Source organism: Manduca sexta, chromosome 16, assembly GCF_014839805.1.
Source record: "Manduca sexta isolate Smith_Timp_Sample1 chromosome 16, JHU_Msex_v1.0, whole genome shotgun sequence".
NCBI lineage: Eukaryota > Metazoa > Arthropoda > Insecta > Lepidoptera > Sphingidae > Manduca > Manduca sexta.
The window spans coordinates 8,067,244-8,089,616 of record NC_051130.1 but is presented as its reverse complement, the minus strand read 5'-3'; the positions used below and the strand labels follow the sequence as shown (position 1 = coordinate 8,089,616).

The 22,373-nt window shown below is 33.8% G+C and overlaps 1 protein-coding gene across 5 annotated transcripts in view; it reads right to left on the bottom strand.

Annotated features, from left to right (window-relative positions):
- LOC115444216 (semaphorin-1A) overlaps positions 1–22,373 on the bottom strand; it is a 352,349-nt gene that overhangs the window by 275,998 nt on the left and 53,978 nt on the right. The gene's annotated exons all lie outside the window — the stretch shown is intronic.

Sequence of the window (22,373 nt, the reverse complement as noted above, 5' to 3'; positions counted from 1 at the left end):
ATGACTGGAGATCAAATGCAGGACCAACGGCTTTACATGCTTTACCTGACTCCGAGGTGCGCGTGAGTAATTTTAGAAAAAGTAAGATGGCAATCCAACACGACTGGAGAAAGATCAGGCGCATGACCAACGACTTTACGTGCTTCTTCCTGTCTCGGAGCTGCGCGTGAGTAATTTTTAGATGGAAAAAACCCAATTACAATTATTTGGCCCGGAACTCGAACTCAGGACCTCAGAGCCATAATCGTACTCGTACCGCGTAGGTATTACAACTACGCTATAACTGAAGCAGTTTCACATCATTCTTAATATTACAATATTAACTCATAACAATAGAACAGGAGCGAATCAATAACATGCGGCGGCTGCAGAATCCATTTTAACATTTGCGGAGAAGTCATGTCCCGAGGGTAATCACAATATGGTAAACTAGTTGCAGAGTTTGTGCCCGAACCCTTACAGGGCCCCCTACGTAGTTTACAGGTCAATTTTCTTGTTAAAACATTCGCATAGTAATTCCACAACATACAATGTTTGAGTGTTTGTTCTGCAGTTTGTAACGTAGTGATTGATAAATGTAGGTTTGTAGTAAGTATTAATGATGTTTAAAAATTGTTATTACACATCGATATATATGTACTAAGTAATAGATTTAGTGATCCCAACATTCACCGTGTTCAACGGAATTTAACTGCAATCCATTCAAAGACTCTCTAGTATGGCCAATATTGACAGCTTGTGGTTGTGTACGGTGTCTCATGATATAGGAACTCAAGTATAAGTGTAAACCTGGATTTAAATAAAAAATATAAGTCAAATAAATAAAATTATTTGTTGTTTAAGGCGATACCTCAAGGTCCATAAACAAGTATTGGGGTAAATTCACGTCTAGTTAGTGATTAGTTCTCGCAGTTGAAGAAAAATGTAAAAATAATTAATAATCATGGATATTTCTGCCTTTAAAATTTCGTCATATTAAATTTTAAAGGCCGAAATATCCATGATTATTAATTATTTTTACGTTTTTCTTTCAACTGCGAGAACTAATCACTAACTAGACGTGAATTTAAATTCTTTACTTGCCAATACTTGTTTAGTTACCCAGATTAAAGCCGAAACAAAATGTATGAAAATGGACCTTGAGGTATCGCCTTAAGTGAATAAATAGATTATAACTGTGACGTTTTGGTTGCCATTTTAGTTCAGATTTTGAAAAAATAGTTTATATGGACCTTCATATCTATAGAATATACATCAATTTTATTACATTAATATACCTGGGTCTTTTTTTTTCTTTCTTTCCTGCCAGCCCGAGCTGGCTTTTTTGCTTACTATATGTTTCATTTATTTTATATTAAATATTCTCATGTACCTTGACTTATCATAAGTGCAACTATGTTCGCCTACGTGGTAAATAAAGCATTTTATTTATTTATGGGTCGTAGTCAAGATGCCTTCCTACAATGGTTAACGCTAACTTCATCTATGGGAATAACATATCTTAGCGACAGACTTATCATAATGATTTCTTATATTTATGCGAATATTAGACATTGAAATATATATACCCCGGGACTACAAAGGCTGCAAATTCTTCGAAGCGCCCGGGGAAAATTATAATATAAAAAACACAATAAAATCTGTAAAATAGTTTTATTTCAGTTATACATTTAAGAACACAAATATGTAATTTCATTTACAACCACAAAGTCACAATGGCCCTGTATAACTGGTAGATGTTTTTGCTCTCAAACACCGGTGTGACCTAAATACTACTGTCGTTAGGTGTGAAAGCTGAATTTATTTATTACATTTATCGTTATAATATGTCATTTGCATACATTGTTTTGTTTTCTATTAGCGTTAACGATTGTAAGAACACATGTTGGCTATGACTTCTGAATATGTTACCACAAAACTAAGACATGACAAAGCTAGAACTTTTATAATAATTCATTTTGAGTATACGTTAAAAGTTTTCGAATTCATTTTAAATTTACGGTACGTACACTTGTAAGATCTCAATAAAGTCTTGATTTGGTCAAATCTGTACCCCTTAGTTCCTTTATGACACCAAAGAAGAGTTTTATGATCAAAATTAAATCATCCATTTCAATTATACAAACAAAATACAACTTTATAGGTCAACAATAAAACACAGAATAAAACAACAAGCCGTAAAACTCTGTATAACCTCATTACACATAAAGAAATTCCTCTCAGCAGCGGCACATAAAAACAAGTAGTTTTATTGCATCCACTTTCGCGGGGTCACAAACCCAGTCTTTCTTCAACGAACAAAACAATTTCATACCGTAAATTTCACTTTAAAACTATGTTGAAACTTCTAATATCGAAATGCACTTTATCTATGAGAGCGTTTCATGCTCCAGGCGAGAGGGCGTACATCAAAGATGTCTTCCCGTTTATGATCAAGTGTTCCCGACCCGTGAGCATTAAACGGCACCGCGCGTTCCTCAAAAATACACTATAACCCATGCAACTTATGATACACATTCGTTCGTGCATGGATACCGGGGTCTTTCGGTTTGGGTGTCTCGTCGGTTCTTATGGGGACGGTTTTTGCCACAAGCCGTAAGCGTAATAAAGCCAATAAAGTTTACAACCTTTATCTGAAGCGTCGTTCAGCACGCGTCTGATGTTAGACTCAAGGTTTACGAGTTGAATTTAAAGTAATTTATTTAGCTTTCACGTTTGTGTTAATTGCACGTTTGAGACAATGAAAACGATCATTACCATGTGTTTTCCAGATACATAACCGCACATTAATTGTTACCGGGTTAAATGAAAGATGCGGCCGCCTCCTTACCATTTGAAATGATTCTACGAATAAAATAACGTGTTAAAATTTTGAGGTTATGTTTGTATTGTGCTGTTTTAAACCGTAACGGTTATTTATGATTCTATTAAAATATGATTGAAATAATAATTCCATATTTTACAGCATAATATGTTGAATGAATTATGAATTACTTACGACAATCGACAATTGTATATGACATCCAAAACTGCTAGTCAAACATACCTGTAAAACACAAAATTTTATTATTAATAAATATATTTTTAAATATAATAATACATACAATAGAAACCGATTAAAACCGCTTCGGTTATAGCAACTTATCGTTAATAAAGACTAAATAGAAATTAAATAAACCTCTTTAGAATATAATACATTTTAAACTAATTAGTTCCATTTTTAAAAATACTAACTGACACTTGCCAATAAAAAGGTTTTTATACTTTCAAACAGAGATAATAAAAAAACAAAAGGTATTCCTAATTAATTCCCATAATACAATGTGCATGGCAATGTAACACCTCGTATGTTTTTATACGAACAAAATTTAATAAAGTTCACTAGTAAGTAAAGTAGGATCGCGTTGACTTCAAAAGGCAGAAAATTAACCCAAATAAGTGTAAGTGGGCGTAGGTGATGCACGTTAATTACTCATATGCACGCCAAGCCTCGTATCTAGGTGATGTTAGATTTTATTTTACGGTAATTGTGCCAGTTACTGGACTCTCGCTCGTAGTTGGTATACATTTGTGTACTTGAATTAGAGCTGTGCGGTAATGAATTCACTCTATATTTTGGATCAAAATATTTTTTTAATATTATATTTTACATAAAATTGGGCTATAATATATCATCATTGTTTGTCCACTAATATTTCAAATGAAACAATGTCACGTAACCTATGATTAAAGATAAGCACTGCACTGTATTAGTCAACATTAAAAAGTAAGATGAATTATAGTACCTAATTGTAATTACACAGGAACTGCTTTCGCACCTAACGACAGTAGTATTTAGGTCACACCGGTGTTTGAGAGCAAAAACATCTACCAGTTATACAGGGCCATTGTGACTTTGTGGTTGTAAATGAAATTACATATTTGTGTTCTTAAAAAACTTTACAATAAGTTACTCTAACCGCAGATGTAAAATAAAAAGTCTAAGCTTCGAAAAAAATAAATATTAATAAAAAGTAAGTTTAATTTTACGCGCCCTAAAGCCTAACTTAAAGTATTTCTAAGAAAATTTGTAATACCAGCAAATTACACTTTCAGTCGAAAATACACTCAATCACACACCATGTTCGCACTAAAATACAAAATGATCAAAAAGCTAAAACCACAATGTTAACAAAGGTAAAGACGAGTATCTGGTTTCATTTATTAACGCAATGTCAAAATGATCCTATATACACAAATACTATTTGATGCTTTCCAAAGATTCCATATTCAATTTTTTTTCTATCAAATCACTATCTTTTGAATCCTATACACTCACTTATTGCATCAAACCATCATTAAACATTTTGCTGGTAGGTCTTTATATTTATATCATATGGTCTTTCATTTCTGAAGCCCAGCAGCAGTGTCTAGTCACTGTTGTGTTCCAGTTTGAAGAACATTGTAGCCAGTGTAACTACTGGATATAATAAGACTTAAAATCTCATGTCTTAATATGGCGAACGCAGTGGAATACCAAAAAATACTTTGTAATTCAAGATGTTGGTTGGTGTTTCTACTGTGTATGGGCAATCGCTTACAACCAGGCGAACGTCAAGCTCGTCTCATTAAAAGCAATAAAAAAAACATACTACCGTCTGCATAATACATGCGTGCTCCAATTGCCACACTTATTTCATTCTTGTATATTTTAAATTTGTTACGAGCTTCAAGACTTAGATTTCCACTGGGATCATCCCGGCTTATCTACGTAGTAATAATATACCCAACTATAAGTATACGTCCTTGAGTGTGCTTAACAAAACGCGTTCTATTCTTCACAGCTTTCAAAACAAAATAAGATTTATTATTATCCAAATAAAGTTTATTATTTATGCGAAATTAATTTGTTTCTAGCAAATGGACGAAGAAACTAAAAATGCGACAAAATGAAACCAAGTGTGACGGAAAATTTTTCGTTTTACGTTTGCATTGCAATGCTAAAGATGAAACCTCAATAAATATTATCGTCAGAATAATTTTAGAGTTAATTTAATTTTCCACAATGGCTATCCCTGAATGGCGGAGTGTAAGTGGTACAAAAAACCCACAGGATCTCGTAATTGCACTAATTAACTCCCAGAGTCACGTACAAATTAAGATGGCGAAGAAAAATTTCAAGTAGATAGACGAATGAACGAACTAAACGTTAATTGAAGTCGTTATATAAAAGTTGAGGAACACGATGGCTGCCTTTGTATCTCGGAATTCGCGTTTGTAGATGTTTGTGTATTAAATTTTAACGTTTATTTATCAGTAAACTTATAGAAATTATATTCCAAAATATTCTACAAAAGTAATCTAAAACGAAAATATACTAGAGAATACGAAAATAGCTGATCTAACTCTACAAAATACTGATCGTATCGTGAAAGAACTAATAACAGTTAACAGTTAAAGACTTCTAGAATAGACACAATTCCTAAGCACATTTCTTCAGGGACCAATAAAACGACAAGTGCACGATTTACGAAACTGAATATACAAGAACAATTTTAGATATAGGCCCCTGTAAAGAGAGAAAGGTTTTTTTAAGGGATTAAATGGCTTTTAATTTTTTTTAATCTTAGTCAACTTTATAATTTTTTTTAAAATATGTATTTTATTAATTTATTACTTACAAAAGTCCAGTAACAAAAGACACTGAACGAATAGGAATGCTTCTTTTAATTTATTACAATTCAAATAATCCGGGCAGCATTTTTGACAAGTTTAAAAGCTATACTAACGAATGTAAACATCACATTTTATACATTGAAGTTTTGCTAAACATTCTATATTATCGGAGTCTGGCATCGATAGCATGCAAAAAGAACTAATAACAACGCTACTTTTAAAAAGAGAAAATATAAGAAATTTTCATGTCATATGTAGACAGCACTTAAGTTACAAATCTCATTGACGCAGACAAGACGCTTGATAACCGACTGGAATACTTATGCACGCGATTGTATGCAGGGGTGTTTCCAGTAGCTGTTTAAATATTTATGTTTACTTATATAAGTGCCACTCAGTGCTGTCTAAATAGCGAAGTTAAGTGACGACCCACATCTAACGTTGCGTCTAGTATTATAATATTTAATTGTTATATTGTTAAAGTCGATTATCGCTGCGCAAATTCAAAATTCAAACCATGATCGACACATATCGATGTATTTGATTTCACCAGATTGATATATTTTCACGCTCGTTGACGGAATTCACATCGCTTATGTAATAATAATTAATAATAAAATATTGTAGTAATTATTGTACTACACTATTGTATTACCTGTAAAATAGTTGTGGAAATAAATATCAATTTATGTATCTCGTTCAACCATTTGCTACTACCTGCCGTATCCCACTATGTCGTCAGCAAAACATATTTACAAACATGTAAAAACTATATCACTGTTTTTACGAGCTGCTTTTCTGACGTCAACATCGTCTAGGGGATTCAATGCCAGATTATGTTAGAAACTACGGCTCTCATACGCAAGTAAACTAAGAGGGCGATCTTCCTATATCATATTATTATATATTAGTTATGTATATCTGTACATACGAAATAGTTTTTAAGAATTGTTTTACGATATTTTGTGTCTCATGTGATTTCTTTTTTATATTAATACACTGTATTAGTTAGAAGGAGTATATTAATAAAAAAAAGAAACAGATGAGATGGAAAATTTCGTAACAATATTTCATATATACTAATTCGTAGCGTACATTTATTTTGAGAAATATGCAATTAGAAACGCAAATAACTTTTAGCATGCTGCTATTAAATGTATTTCTATCTCTTAGATAGTATAGTTGTTAGTAAAATGATCTCTTCAGAAATCTATAATATACAATCGGATTATTTGGACATTATAAGCGAGGTATTGTACCCTTAAATCTACAATTCTATTATTTTTTTTATATCCGATTATATCGCAATTGTTATTGAATTACAATTAGATATTTTTTATAACCCTACCTAATTCAACGTCTGTAAACTCAGCAAAATTACAAATATGACCATCACAACTTGAAATTTAATCAAAAATCCAACTACAGTTTGTCTATCGGAAGACGCAGCCCTACGTGAAAGGCTGATACATCGCGTGTTGGCTCCGCTGCAGTCACGTCACATGTCACCCGCGTGTTTGATATCAAATTACACCGCTGTCGCAGCACTAAGTTCATAACTCTCTATAACAAACTGAGAGTCTTGTAAAAACTCAGTGCATTCAATAAATGTTGTATGATATATTTATTGTAAACGCCGAGGAATATGTATAGTATATGTATAGTATAAAATTAGGTTTTATTCTAATGATCGTAGCTTTGTAAAATTCTGTTACTTATGCCAATATTAATTGCTTTTAATTCTCAATTAAATTAATTGTTTAGTTTTCCATTCTAAGAAATTATCCTTCTGCTTAATATGAGGTCGTTCTTATCTTTATAATTTATTGTGTCTAACAAAAATAATAATTTTTGATAATACAGTTAGATGATATTTATTTAAATTTTGTAAGTTTAAAATGTTCCAATCATTATTCCGATTACCGATAATAAAATAAAACTAACGATAGTAAAATTTAACGTTCATAATACCCACCTACTTTTAAATATTATGTAATGAAAAATATATGAGAAAATTAATCTAACGAAATTAAAATATTTACGTAAAATTTCAACTTGAAACTTATTCCCTTGATATTAAAATTGTAAATTAAAATCTCAAACTATTAAAACTTAGAGTCATGTAGAGCGCCGGCCTGCCTCTAGCCATTTGTTAGAAGCCGTGACATCAGCAAGTTGTTCACCCTTAATAACCGTAATGAACGCGCAATGCACTCACGTCACTTGTCAGTGGCGTGTTTAATATGAAATTACGTGCCGTAACAGTCCTCCGCGCCAAATTATAATATGATAATGAACGGATATGTGGAATATGTGCAACTTGGATTTTGTATGACCTTCTGCCTATTTCATATCTCTTAAGGATCTTTATGGCTTGGCAAATTAGGTGTAAGACTGACGAAAAATTTACCTTAATTGAGATTGCAAAATTTTATATGACACAAAAATACTAATAAAAATAGTTTAATTAATAAAAATAGATTAAGAGCAAGGAATTATAGAAGATTTCCTTTTATTGATCTCAAAATGCCTCGTAAATACAATTCCATACAAAATTATACCACACTAGCTGTGCCTGCGGCTGCGCCCGTGTTGTAATCAGTATGTCATAAAGTTTTTCAACCACAACATTTCCACGCGACCTCTTCAACAGTAATCGTAATATTTCAGCCCATTAACATAAAACCGTAATTTACTATTAACTTAAAACTTAAGAATTGCACTATCATAGTAAAAACCGTAAAAAATCCGTTCAGTAGATTTTGTGAAAATCGATCACACACAGAAATGAAATGAAATCGTTTATTGAAAAACAGATTGACAGAGACTTAATTCTACTTAAAATAAATTTATATAAAAATATGAGATCCTTAAAACTAGAATTTCCAGGGGTACCCAAACTAGACAAAGCATGTATTTTGGGCTACCAGCGACAGAGTTAAACTAAAACTGAGACTTAAGGACGAAAGGAAAAATAAAGGTTACAGACAGACAGCTTTTGGGCACTTTGTTTTATATATATAGATTTACACCAACAATCTTGTCACTCGAACGGATAATTTATAATTGTTGACATAGTGTATTTGAATTATAGCCCATCGTGTTTACTGTGCTCTTAAGCATTATTTACTCAGGGCTTTGCTCACACATCATTAACTAAAGCATACTCATTATTCATCACACATTATAACCTAACACCGTCGCTTCTAAATATGCTTAACACTATGTTGGTCTTATTTAGACGGCAATTATTGCTAGCAATAATTGTCAGGAAATTATTACATTATAATGTCTAGACTGAATTGAAAACTAAAAAAAATTAAATATCCATCAGGCTTATATACGATTATTTTTAGGCCAAGCGTGTATGGCCTGGCAACGCGGGCGCAAAATGACTCTCCATTGCGCATGCTCAGATGAGACAACGTTGTTATGTTTTTTCAAGAGTCGCTCATACAAAGCAAGAAATTAATCAATTTTAATGAGGCTTTATTTAATATGAAAAAGCCCAATCATGAAGAAATTTATATAAATAAAAATTCTATAGGAAATGAGCTGAAGTTATGTGAAGTCTTTCAACCAGCACTAGACAAGCGTTGGCACTAGGGTTTATCCTTCTCAAGAGTAGAAGAGGTTCGTGCCCCGCAGTAGGACACAAAATGGACTAATACTAAACAAAACATACATGCATACATAGCATCACGCCTTCTCCTTTTCAAAGTCAGGCAGAGGTATAACAAGACACACAAAACCTAATATCATTTTTCCCGACCCGGGATTCGAATCCGAGATCTCATCGCGGTAGTCGTTTTGCGCATGCAGTACTATGCTAGTGTTTAATTGACTTTATTAGCGAGACAGATGTTTCACGCGGACGAAGCCGCGAATATCACCTAGTGAATCATAAGTTAACTATGTGACAATACCGACAACTTAAAAGACTTAAAAAAAACTAAAATTAAATAAAGTCGATCCGCGCCTACACCATCTGAATAATAATTAGAGTAAGAGTCATCTTCCGACATTGACCGCGAAAGATCTCTCTAGCTTGACCTCATCTAACCTGGTTTAAATGCTCGCTATAAAAAGCTGTTCATGCTCCTATTTTAAAAATATTTTTCATTCAAATGCTATTTTATTAAATTTAGTTTTTGGAAATTGCGTTAAAAATCCGTGGAAGAGTTAGCAAAAATAATATTAATCGTTCATACCGCAGGTTTGTTAGTTCTCTGTACGTTTTAATTAAAAATACATGTACAATATTTTATAAATATTTTACCAGTGTTAAAATATTTTTCACGTCACGGCAGAATGATTCTGAATTGATATATCATATTCGACGTCATATTCTTTATTGTTATCATTTTCTTTCGCCTAACATCTATCCTGTTATACATATTTTATTTCTCGACGATTTCCAAAATTATACTGGATGTATAGCTAAGGATCTCAACTACGCTTTCGACCATCTGCCTGAAACAAGTCCTTAAGTATTTCGGCCATATTGCTCGGAAGAGTGGTGACAATCTCGAGAAAATCGTTATTACCGGCAAAGTCCAGGGTAAAAGGTATCAGGAGCGAAATTCGATGCGCTGGTCGGACCAAGTCCACTCCGCTCTCGACAGCAAGATGTACGAAGCTATCCACCTTGCAGAGAACCGGCACTGTATAGTAGTATAGTAACCGGCGCAGTATAGTCCGGAATAAAGTGATCCGTGTAGGGGGGGCTGTTGACCCTCAGCATTGAGGCCATCGACGCAAGGAGGAGGAGTATACCGACAAGCCTGGACCGCATAGCGACTACTTACCATATCAGGTTTGCTATTAAAATATTATGTACATTAGTATCTTTACATCTCTGATTTTATTAAAGTACTCGGTATTCATAAACGATGATACGCCTTCAGAAGCCCATAAATCAATAAACTCACGAGCTATGATATGTAAATGTTCTCGAACCTTCCCAAAAGAAAGTAAATAAACAAGAAAATATATTTATCATAAATTGTTTATTCCATCGGCGTTTTTATTCGCGACGTGCCTTAATCGCGTGGAATGCGTGATCACAATTACTCAGTAAGTCAAAGTATTACATATTCCTTATTGAATTTGGTTTACTAAATAATATATAGCTAAATGGATTCGATTTCTAGACGCTTGGGTAAGAAGTGTAGGTCATTCAAACCCCTGTGACCTAACTTTAGGATACATCTGTTGTATAAAGAATTCTAAAAGTAATAAACCTACAGAATATTTTAAATCACAAAATAAGGAAGGTAAGGGAGTCGAAATATACCGATAAAAAAACGTCGTTGGGTTAAGATAATCTTTTGGATATGGCAAAATAATAATATTTTATTTGATCGTGTATGAAATTAAATAACTCCTACGGCAAGGCTCAATAAATAAAGAATACATAAACAAATCAACTAGAAATAGATTGGCAATTGTTTTACCGAATTGTAATAACTATTGAGGTTATGTTACAATATAAGTCGAACATGACTTTAAAAACATGTGATCGCAATGCCGATCGTAATTCCGTAGATACGTCGAATACATAATAAGTTAATCTAGGACATTGTCCACATGTGTGCAAAACAGGCAAACGGTCAGTTACATCACTGTTATGTAAGGAAGATACCAGTTTACGCGTAAGGATAATTCAAACGTGTATTCCCTTGATACTCGCGTATCTATGCTGTATTTGGGTTCTGTATAGTATTAGTGTGATATTGGCTGACATTTATATAAATAGTTCTAGCGTTTATATATAACATGATTTATTGGTAGGTCTCTCATATGTGAGAGTCCGCCTGGGTAGGTACCGCCGCAACGTCTATTTCTGCCGCCTAGCAGCAGTGTGTAGTCACTGTTGTGGTACGGTTTAAAGGACATTTTAGCCAGTGTAACTACTGGAAATAGTGAGATTTAACATCTCATGTCTCAGGATGGCGAGCGCAATGGAATACCAAACAATACTTTGTAATTGGTGTTGGTGGTTGGATCGTGTTTCCGCTGTTTATGGGCGGTCGTAACTCGTATCGCTTATTAATTAAAGCTTTTCAACGAAATAAAAAAAAAATATATATATAGAATTCTTAATTTAAATAGTATAATAGTACTGCCGGTTTTTGATTAATAAGTATTCCATAATTATAATAACCTAAACCACTTTGCTTTTATAACTCTACGGTAGAATGTTCTACGATATCTTTAACTTTTTGCAGTAGATTCGGACAAATAACAAAGCTTGCAAGACATTAGGCGCCAGAAGGTGTCTTATGAAAGACATAAAAACGATTTTTAACTTTAATCTAATATGATAAAGCTCACAATCCTCCAACAGCCGTAACATTGATCCCTATCGCATTAGAAACGCTGCCTAACATAGAAATTGTCACATATCTCTCGTATTACATTAGCTCGAACAAACAAGGCGATGAAAGTAACAGAATACCGGACAACTCAATACGAACTTATCGAGAATATTCCATTTACCGGACGATACTCAATACTTTAAGAGCTATTCACGGCACGAGTGGTAACCGAATCCCTTATGACACGCCGCGCCGAAGCGCTGCCGTGTTCCTGAAGTGGGATCTCCCACATTTCGCCGTGTTATGTGTTTTTTGATTTTTACAAAACTTGGACGTTGAGCTCGCCGCTTTCCTTATTAACTTTCACACTCTACTTTGAACCGAAATAGTTTGAGATCGTGACTTGGAGCTGTTTCAAGATGCAGTGAGCTGGTTATGTTTATTTTAGCATCAAATAATTCACTAAGTGTTCGTATTATGTAATTGGAACTAAACCATAATTAGGAAAGAGAAAAAAAAGTAAATAAAGTATACCAATGTTTTCAAATAAATTTTATTTTTCATATTTCGAATACAGTAAAAATAATATATAATTGAAGAAATGGTTAGATATTGTATTTATATCATTTATCAATTTTTATGATAAAATCTTTCAATATACTTAAAACAGAACTTCTAGCCCATAACTAATACTAATACTGAATAAAATAAAAATTTTTTTTTACTACTTGTACAATTATGTAAAACGAGTAAGGTATAGTACCTTACTCGTTTTACATAATTGACAATACAAAAAGGCGATGTGACAAAAATTCTGATATGTAATCATAACGTATAAACAATTTTGTGATTCATTTAAACTTAACATATTTGTGACCTCTATAATGTCGCTTACGACAAGTCGGCGGTTATGGCTCGATATTCTCTGTTAACTAAAGTAAAGTAAGTTAAGTTAAGCGCTGATAGTCTAATTGGGTATGGAACGGACTGCCGAGACGAATGTCCGCAGGTTCGAAGCCCAAAGGCACATACCTCTGACTTTTCTAAAAAAATATGTGTGTATTCTTTGTGAATTATCGCTTGTTTTAACAGTGAAGGAAAATATCGTGAGGAAACCTGCATACCTGAGAATTTCTGTATTGGAATTTTAAGGGTGTGTGAAGCCTACCAATCTGCACTAGGCCAGCGTGGTAGACCAAGGCCTAATCCCTCTCAGTAGTAGAGGAGGCCCGCGCCCAGCAGTGGGACAATATATAATACAGGGCTCAGGGCTGATATTATTCTATGTTAAGTAAAATTTTGAACAACGTCCTATCGTAATCCATAAAACAAGGTCTATCTTCTAATACGGTAAAAGAAAGCTGTGTGTAAATTTTGAAACAATTTATAAACGTATAAAAAAAAAACTTTAACCATGAAAATTAATACCCGCCAATTAACAGTTCCTTGTTGTTTCCTAAATACCAAAACACCAGACGTTTGTAAATATTTACCGCGTTATTTTAGACGACTGACGTGTTCCCACAACTTTTAGCCTGTTGTCAGACAATAATAACTCCGTGTTCGTCGGTTTTGATTGCGTAATTAACTTAATTACTACGTAGTTTGTGTATAAGGAAACTTTTCCTCACTATAAGTTGTACTATTATTTTTGCATTTCCCCGAAAACTGGCGTGGATCATGATACAAGTTGAAATAAAACTATTTTTCGGATTTTATCGCGGTATTTTATACTGTAATTCTCCCTCGACGTTTTGAATACTGCCGTCTTACAATCACGGGGGTCAGGGAGCGATAAAAACCGTAAAATAATTTTATTTCAATGTCTAACATTCGCGTAAACATAGGAAATAATCATATTTTTATATATAAATCTATATATATAAAAATGAATTGCTGTTCGTTAGTCTCGCTAAAACTCGAGAACGGCTGAACGGATTTATCTTATCTTGGTCTTGAATTATTCGTGGAGGTCTAGGGAAGGTTTAAAAGGTGAGAAAAATTCGAATAATTGCCGGGAAAATCCTCAAAACAGCATTTTTCTATTTCCCATACAAACGTTTTCTAAATAAAATGGAGAGTCAATTTGTAATGTATTACCGCTGCATAAAGTTCAAATTCGCGTGCGTGTTGGAGGATCTAATATCGCGTTCTGAAACTCAACAAAAGTGAAAGTGAATCGCGAACGCGACAAAATTGCATAGTCTCAAAATACATAGTACATAAATAGTGGTCGGCTTCGAGAAACTCAATTTTAGCTAAATTCAGTTGTTAATATAATATATAACTCAAAGGTGACTGACAGTGATATATCAAGGAACAGCCCAAACCATTGGACGGATCAGGCTAAGACTTTACATGCATAAAGCTACTATGACGTAGGCATCCCCTAAGAAAGGATTTTGATAAATTCTACCCTTAAGGGGATAAAATAGGGGATGAAAGTTTGTATAAATATTCTTAGATTTTCGACTGATTGAACTGAAATTATAGATTGGGGATAAAATTAGTTTGAACCTATAAGTACCGGGAAAATATGTAGCAAGACTTTTATCAAACAGTGGAATTTTATCCTGGAAAACACCTTCACGCGGGCGAAGCCGCGAGCAAAAGCTAGTATAATATAATAATTCGCTGTGCTAACTCGTTCATCTGTCATTGCTACACTATGCGTATTGCTTCCTCTGATACGGGCATTACCTAATAACTGCTTAACTGAAGCTAGGCTCGCTTCAACAGACCAAAATTAAAGGAATTCTGCAAGTAAAATATAGATTAAACATGTTTTGTTCCTTAAGCTTCCTAGAGTGACCCCACTGCATCTGATGGTCAGTGGAGTGACCAATAGAATGTCGACTGATGAAAGATTACTCCTCGGCAATCGATACAATAGGGGATCGGCCTATGCTTGATTTTGTACATTATTCTATATGTAATGACTTTTAATACGAAAAAGAAGCACTTCTGCGAAAACAGCATAAAAATTGGTTAAAAAATGAGCGAGTAATTTATATTTAAAATATTGTAATGTACGGATTTGGGCGCGATGTGGGGATATCGCTTCATCTCTTTCTTTCGCACGCGTCGTAATTCCCGATGACGTCACATGTGTGTATTTTGTCTCTTTTCTGTTTCTTGTTAATTACCTCTTCCACCGAAATTCAAAGACTTATAACTTGTTGATTTTTCACCGGATATTATTAAGTTCTTCTGTGTTATAATTTATATTATGTAAATATTTGATAATTGTTAAGAATAAAAATGAGTCCGGTACCCTATTATGCCGGCCTGTTGGAACCAAATATACACAGGCTGATCCCGGAACGCGACACTCACGTGGGCCATTATAACGGGTAAATATATCCTACCCAACATATGTGTACCATTGGCATAAACTAGCGACTACGATCGATACTTGCAAACTATTTCGATATCTGTAATTAATCGTTCTGGTACATGTAAGTCATGAATACAAGAGATTCCATATATCGCATAACATATAACGGCATACCGCTTCGAATGTTAAAGATGTCTGTACTAGGGTCTATTGATCAGTCCTGGATTTGTAAATAGGCCGTATAGGCCCCGGCCTATGGGCGGCAGCCTCTTAGGGGCGGCAGATTTCAGAGGACGTTCAATAGAATTAATTAAATAGAAAATTATTAAGTATTTTAGAAAACTACATACATACATACATAAAGCTACCTACATGGAGCGGCGGAAATAAAGTGGCATACACTCATAAAAAATAAAAATTCGGCACTGCTATTAATATTGTTTTACTAAATGAAACATCAGTGCTAAAGTAGCCTATAGCACTCAAGAGTAATGTAGCTTATGATTAGTGAAAAATAAAACAAAATCGGTTTAGTAATTTCTAAGATTAGCGCGTTCAAACAAACAAACTCTTCAGCTTTTTAATGTATAGATTATATTCCCGTAGTCAATGCATTAAAAATACTTTAATAATAATATAATAATAATACCAGCCCTGTATTATATACTTGCCCACTGCTGAGCACGGGCCTCCTCTACTACTGAGAGGGATTAGGCCTTAGTCCACCACGCTGGCCTAGTGCGGATTGGTAGACTTCACACACCTTCGAAATTCCTATAGAGAACTTCTCGGATGTGCAGGTTTCCTCACGATGTTTTCCTTCACCGTTAAAGCGAACGATAAATTCACAAAGAAACACACACATGATTTTTTAGAAAAGTCAGAGGTGTGTGCCCTTGGGATTTGAACCTGCGGACATTCGTCTCGGCAGTCCGTTCCACACCCAACTAGGCTATCGCCGCTTTTTTTTTAAATACTTTACTATATAAGTATTTGAAGCTGTAGACTTAAGTTACTTTATATTGTAGATACGTGGTGTATGGACTTGGAAAAGTTTCTAGGGCGTCGCTAGATGCAGGCGGTTTCCAATAAATCGGTCTCGGAACCCTTGCGAAAGACCTAAGTTCAGCAGTGGACCAGTGGCTGATAATGATAATGATAAATAATGAAGGACATTTATTCGTGTTTTAAGACTTTTTTCCGTGGTTAGATATTTTAGGTGTTTTATTTTATTTATTTATTTATTAACACTTTGTACAGTCGGCCTCAAAAGTAGCTGAACAAATTCAAAGTTTCACTACCTTTGAACTTTTGTTTTGTTAACAATATTTTTATACATTAAAATAAACTTCCAAGGGTTTACTTCATTTTAGATAAAAAAACGATTGAAGTCAATGTGTAAAAGCGCTTTGAAGTTTTGAATTTGTTCACCTACATTTTTTGGTTGACTGTACACGAGGTACAGAGTACTCTTGGTCAACATAGAGGTTATGCTAATAAACAAAGGCAAGTGTACATTAAAAAGTAAATAACAACTTTAATATTAAATAATATGATGGCAAATCAGTTATGTTATATATTATGTTAAGTTGTACCACTCAAAACATTAACAAAACTAAACCAGTCATCTTAGCAACCAGCTACATTACCGTTTGGCGTTATGTCTCCAGGAACATTATATAAAGCTCTTAATTATGAAACAGGGTAGACAAGAAAATTACGACACGATTACGACATAGTTACTGTATAGGAAAATGTTTTATATTTTATACGTAACAAGGTATGATTTCCTAATAAGAACAAGTTTTTATGGAAAACTAGTTACCTGTATAAGTCAGATTACGTGTTTGCATTAAGGATATTCATTTATTTTATGTAAATATTTTAATCTCACTAATAAATTAATTTTACAAGTATGTTTTAGCATTAGTTAAAAATAATAAACCTTATCTTTAGCCTAATACTCCTGATACCCTATATTCGTCTCAATCTCTCGTAGGCTATCATTCAGAAGCAGGCGCGGTCGCAGCTTGAAATTTTGGAGGGTGTCATTACGCTCTCGTAGACTATTATTCGGAATCAGGCCCGTGAGGGCCTAAAATTTTGGAGGGTTACTATGTATTTTTTTTTGGATTCTTCATTATCAAGCACAGATGGTTTTTAGTTGTATAAATGTTTGAAGATGTTTCCAATTCAACGTTAACGATTGGGGGGGAGGGGGCTTGGCCTTGTCCCCCCCCCCCCACCGAGCCTCTTCAGAAGATTCACTTCTGCGGTGTGTGAATTGCACACACACTTTTTGATATAAACTTAAGTGAGATTATATTTTGTCGATAATGTCAATGTCATCCCGCTACTTAATAAATAATGCTGTACTCTTAGCTGTACTGCATTTTACTATTTCGTCCATGCATAGTTTATTGCCGCGTCATGGCGTGTGACGGGCGCTGCGTGCTGTCAAAAACGCAAGAGATGAATGTGGCTCGATACGCGGGGCCCGGAATGATTTGTGAAGCGTCACCGAAATGACGCACGGCTAATTATTGGATGGTTGTAGTCAGCTATTTCGCGGAATATTACTGTACTGAAATTATTAAAATTACAGAAAAGGAATAAGGTTGGATTATATTACAAGAAATTTTAAAATCGAATAAAGAATATAAAAAAGTTCAAAAGTTATTAAAGTACGACAAAATGAAACAGACTTATAAACGTATTTAATAAATTATCCTTTTTCATTAGAGCTTTGAGATATCGCATCTGATATGCCTTCAATTTAATACAATAAATAATACCTATCAAGATTGTATTTCATCAATTTGTAACCTGATCCAAACAATTCCCCTGGCATTTTGTGACATAGTTAATTTCAACCGCAATATTATCGAATTACACTTGAAATCAGCTAATGCACTAAACTAATCTTTAAATTAGTCGGATAATATAACATTCCCCTGTCAACCAACTTTAACCACATGTTAAATGAAGCGTATTACATATTAATTTAGTTTATACCTAGTGTATATTATAAATTTTCTATGCATCGCGTGAAACGTGGTTAGCTAACCTATTCCCAGAATGTTCATTTCCCTGGACCACAAAAACCCACAGGAATGCCAGACAATACTAAATTTTGATAAAAGGCATCATATTCTGACTCATGTCTATTAAAATTCATTCCCAGAAGTACTTAAATTTCGCAAAAAATGTTCGATGTGGTAAGTTTGTTTTCCTTTAACCGAGCAAGGGCAGCAATGGCATTGAATAAAAAGCGCACGGGAGCCAGGTGACGTTATGCTGACCTGTGAGGGGATTACGATCTTAAGCCTCTGTCGACCGCTGACTCAAAGCGTACGACTTAGGGACCCCTTGCGGTTTTTATTAACTATAGATATTTATATAATTAGGTATGAGATTTTGGGATTGGAATACTTGGATATTATTTTATATTTTTCATTTATGCGCAAGATTGTGAAAATGTGTGTACGTGTGTTAGAAGTAAATGAATGAATTTCGATGAAATTTATTACACGGATAGACCACCTGAATTAACACATAGACTACCTTTATCCTCATAATTAATCTGATGTTTTCTAGAAACTGTTGTGGCGGGAAAGGATTAAGTTTTAAAATTTATTCCCCTGCTCTTAAGCGATCAGGAATATTATGGTTTTAAAATTTAAAATAAAAAAAAACAATTGGAGTTAATTCATAAGATAACACACAAGGCGAAAACTGGATGGCCTGGTTGCACGTATACTTACCCCTTGAGGGAAAAAGGCGTGATATGTGTCATATATAACCGAAATCATCGAAGGAATTCATGGAAATGCGATTTATAGTTCACAATTACCAGATCCGTATATTTCATAACCGAAATCATCTAAGAAATTCATGCAAATGCGTTTTATAGTTCACAATTACCAGATCCTTCCGTGTGCACATGTTGTGGTGAAATAAATATAACCAAAGCTACATGTATAAAACTATGAAGGCGGGTTCAATAAAAAATCAAAACTATAGTACCGGCGGGTCGGGTCCGAAGCCCGGTGTCGAGGGAAATACACCTGATTGCACTCATTCGCTATGCTGACCCCGGTCCACTGCATTTTGATTTTATTTTATACTGTTATTCTTATTAGCGAATGACGAGCTGTCCCTGGGCTGCGATCTGCGATTTTGGAGAATTTTAAATCAATACTGTTTGTGTAAGTGTGATTCGTTTTGACAGTTGGTTGAAATCAGTAAATATTTGGTAGAGCGTTACCTAATAAAATATAAATTCGTGAATTTTTTATTTAACAGTGAGTTATATTTGCCTATCTGTATAGTCAAAATATTTAGTTATACAGTGTTGTTATTCACATTTTTTGCAACAAACTAGCAATATTTAAAATGCTGTTAAAAATAACGGCTGGTTGTAAAAAAATTGGAACAACTGCGAAAACTCGGGGATTAACAAACATGTTGAAATGTGTTTAAATACCTCGTATTACAGCACTATCGCCATCTATGTACGCGTATTTCAATGTATTTTTGTTTCGAAAAAATATACGAGATTTTAATTCCGGGAAAAGACTTTAACGCGAGCTATGCCACGGTAGCACGTTGTATTGACTAAAACAACATACCAGACAGTGGCTAAAGGTCCATATAAACGGATTCCTGTCGGCTTCCCGATTCTTGTCGGCTTTCCTTTATATAGAATTTATGTAGAATCTAATTTACACAACGATTTGCAGACAGCATTTATGCATTAGTACATATATGTTGTGTAGAGTTCCTATTCGGAAAATTTTACATTTCGCTGATACCAAAAGTTCTATACACAAAATTCATTAACAATTTAAGAAATCTTATAAAAAATCCAACCACGTAAACACTTCGTGACACGAAATTGTAGTAATCTAGTGAGTAATTGGAGAAAATTGTTAGTATTTTAAAATAATTACACGCACTATCCTAGACATCCTGGCCGCTATGTACAACTAATAGAGGAAGAGCCGTTGTTACATATTGCCTGCTTTTAATACATCGCTTTTAAAATAAAATAAATAAAATACTTTATTTATCACGTAGGCGAACAAAGTTGCACTTATGATACGTCAAAACAATGTATAAGAATAATTATTATTTATCTAAACAACTATTAAAATTACTTATATAACTATGGACATTTTAAATTAGGGATAAAATTTATAATGACAATATGGTACAAACCGAAGTAATCAGCTCAGGCTGGCAGGTAGGAGCAAATTTTTAATGATAAAAATGTCTTTATTGGCAAAACAATAAGGATTTTTATTAACATGCATACTATTTTTCAACTAGCTTTTACTCACGGCTTTGCCCACCTTTAGGATCTATCCCGGGATTAAAAATAGCCTACAATACGCAGAGGTAATGTAGATTCCTTTTAGTGAACGAATTTAAAAAATCAATTCAGTAATTTTTAAGTTTATCCATAACAAACAAACATACACAAAATATAATATTTTCTTTTTATATTCGTTTTTTTAATATTTAATATAATTTTTAACTTCATGTAATAAATTAAAAAGATATATATTTTTTAAATAGCGGCGGGTATCTCAATTCAATCTTTATGATATTGATTGAGTCCTAGCAAATTATTAGGAATCTAAACTAAATATTACACACCCTGAAAGGTAATTGGAGAGATATTTACGTCTCAGCAACATTAGACAATCCCTAGCATACTAAATATTGTTCCGCGTGTTTTGAAGCGTTTGTATGACAATATATCATTCAATTAAAAACAGATGCTTTCTAGTTCCTATGTTTTATGCTACCTAATAAACTAGGTAATACTAAATGAGTCCATTAAAGCGTACTATCGCATTTCCCGTGAAATATCTGTTTAATTTGAATGAACGTGTCCATATCTGAGAATAATGAACAAAGTGCTTCCATGAATATGGAATGTTCGCGAAATGCTCCACATTTCTCGTATATACAAATTTAATAAACAATTTGGTAAGTGTTTACGTTAATAAATAAAGTATTATTACTTGAATTTTTATTTAGAATACGTAGTAATATGATCTAGTGATAAGGGATTAATGAAACAAATACTTAAAGAAGCGGCGATAACCTAGTTAGTTGGGTGTTGAACGGACTACCAAGACGAATGTAGATTCAAATACTAAAGCCACACACTTTTGATATTTCTAAAATGATGTGTGTATTCTTTGTGAATTATCGCTTGCTTTAACAGTGAAGGAAAACATCGTGAGGAAACCTGTATAACTGAGAAATTTTCTATAGGAATTTTGAGGATTTGAAGTCTACCAATCCGCACTAGGCCAGCGTGGTGGACTAAGGTCTAATCTCTCTCAGAAGTAGACGAGGCCCGAGCCCACCAGTGGGACTATATATAATACAGGACTGATATTAATATATAAATAATTATGCATATTGATACAAATATAATATAATATTATTTTTTAGGCTCAAATTGAATAATCATAATATTCAACATACTCATTAGGTAGGCCTGTCATATGTGAAAGTCCGCCTGGTTAGTAGGTACCACCGCAATGTCTATTTCTGCCGTGAAGCAGCAGTGTGTAGTCATTGTTGTGTTCCGGTTTGAAGGACATTGTAACCAGTGTAACTACTGGACATAATGAGACTTAACATCTCCTGTCTCAAACAATACTTTATAATTCAAACTGTCGAATGGTGTTTCTGCTGTGTATGGTCGGTCGCATCGATTACTATCAGCCGAACGGCTAGCTAGTCTCGTCATTCATAGCAATAAAAAACTATGTACAAATCCAGAATGTTCTATACCGTACAACATTTTATATAAAGCAGTACATGATGTCCCTAAATTGACCGCAGCAAGAATCATTACGCGTGTGGTAATGCCCTAAATGGATATTACTATAACTTCATTAACCAGCCGAGCGTTAATGTTAGAATACAACTGGGAATTTCATAATAATTGCCAATATTAATTAATTTGATTCATGATCAGCTGTAAAATGTTTTCGTAATTACGATATTAGTTTCGGAAATATAAAGACATGGTTTTG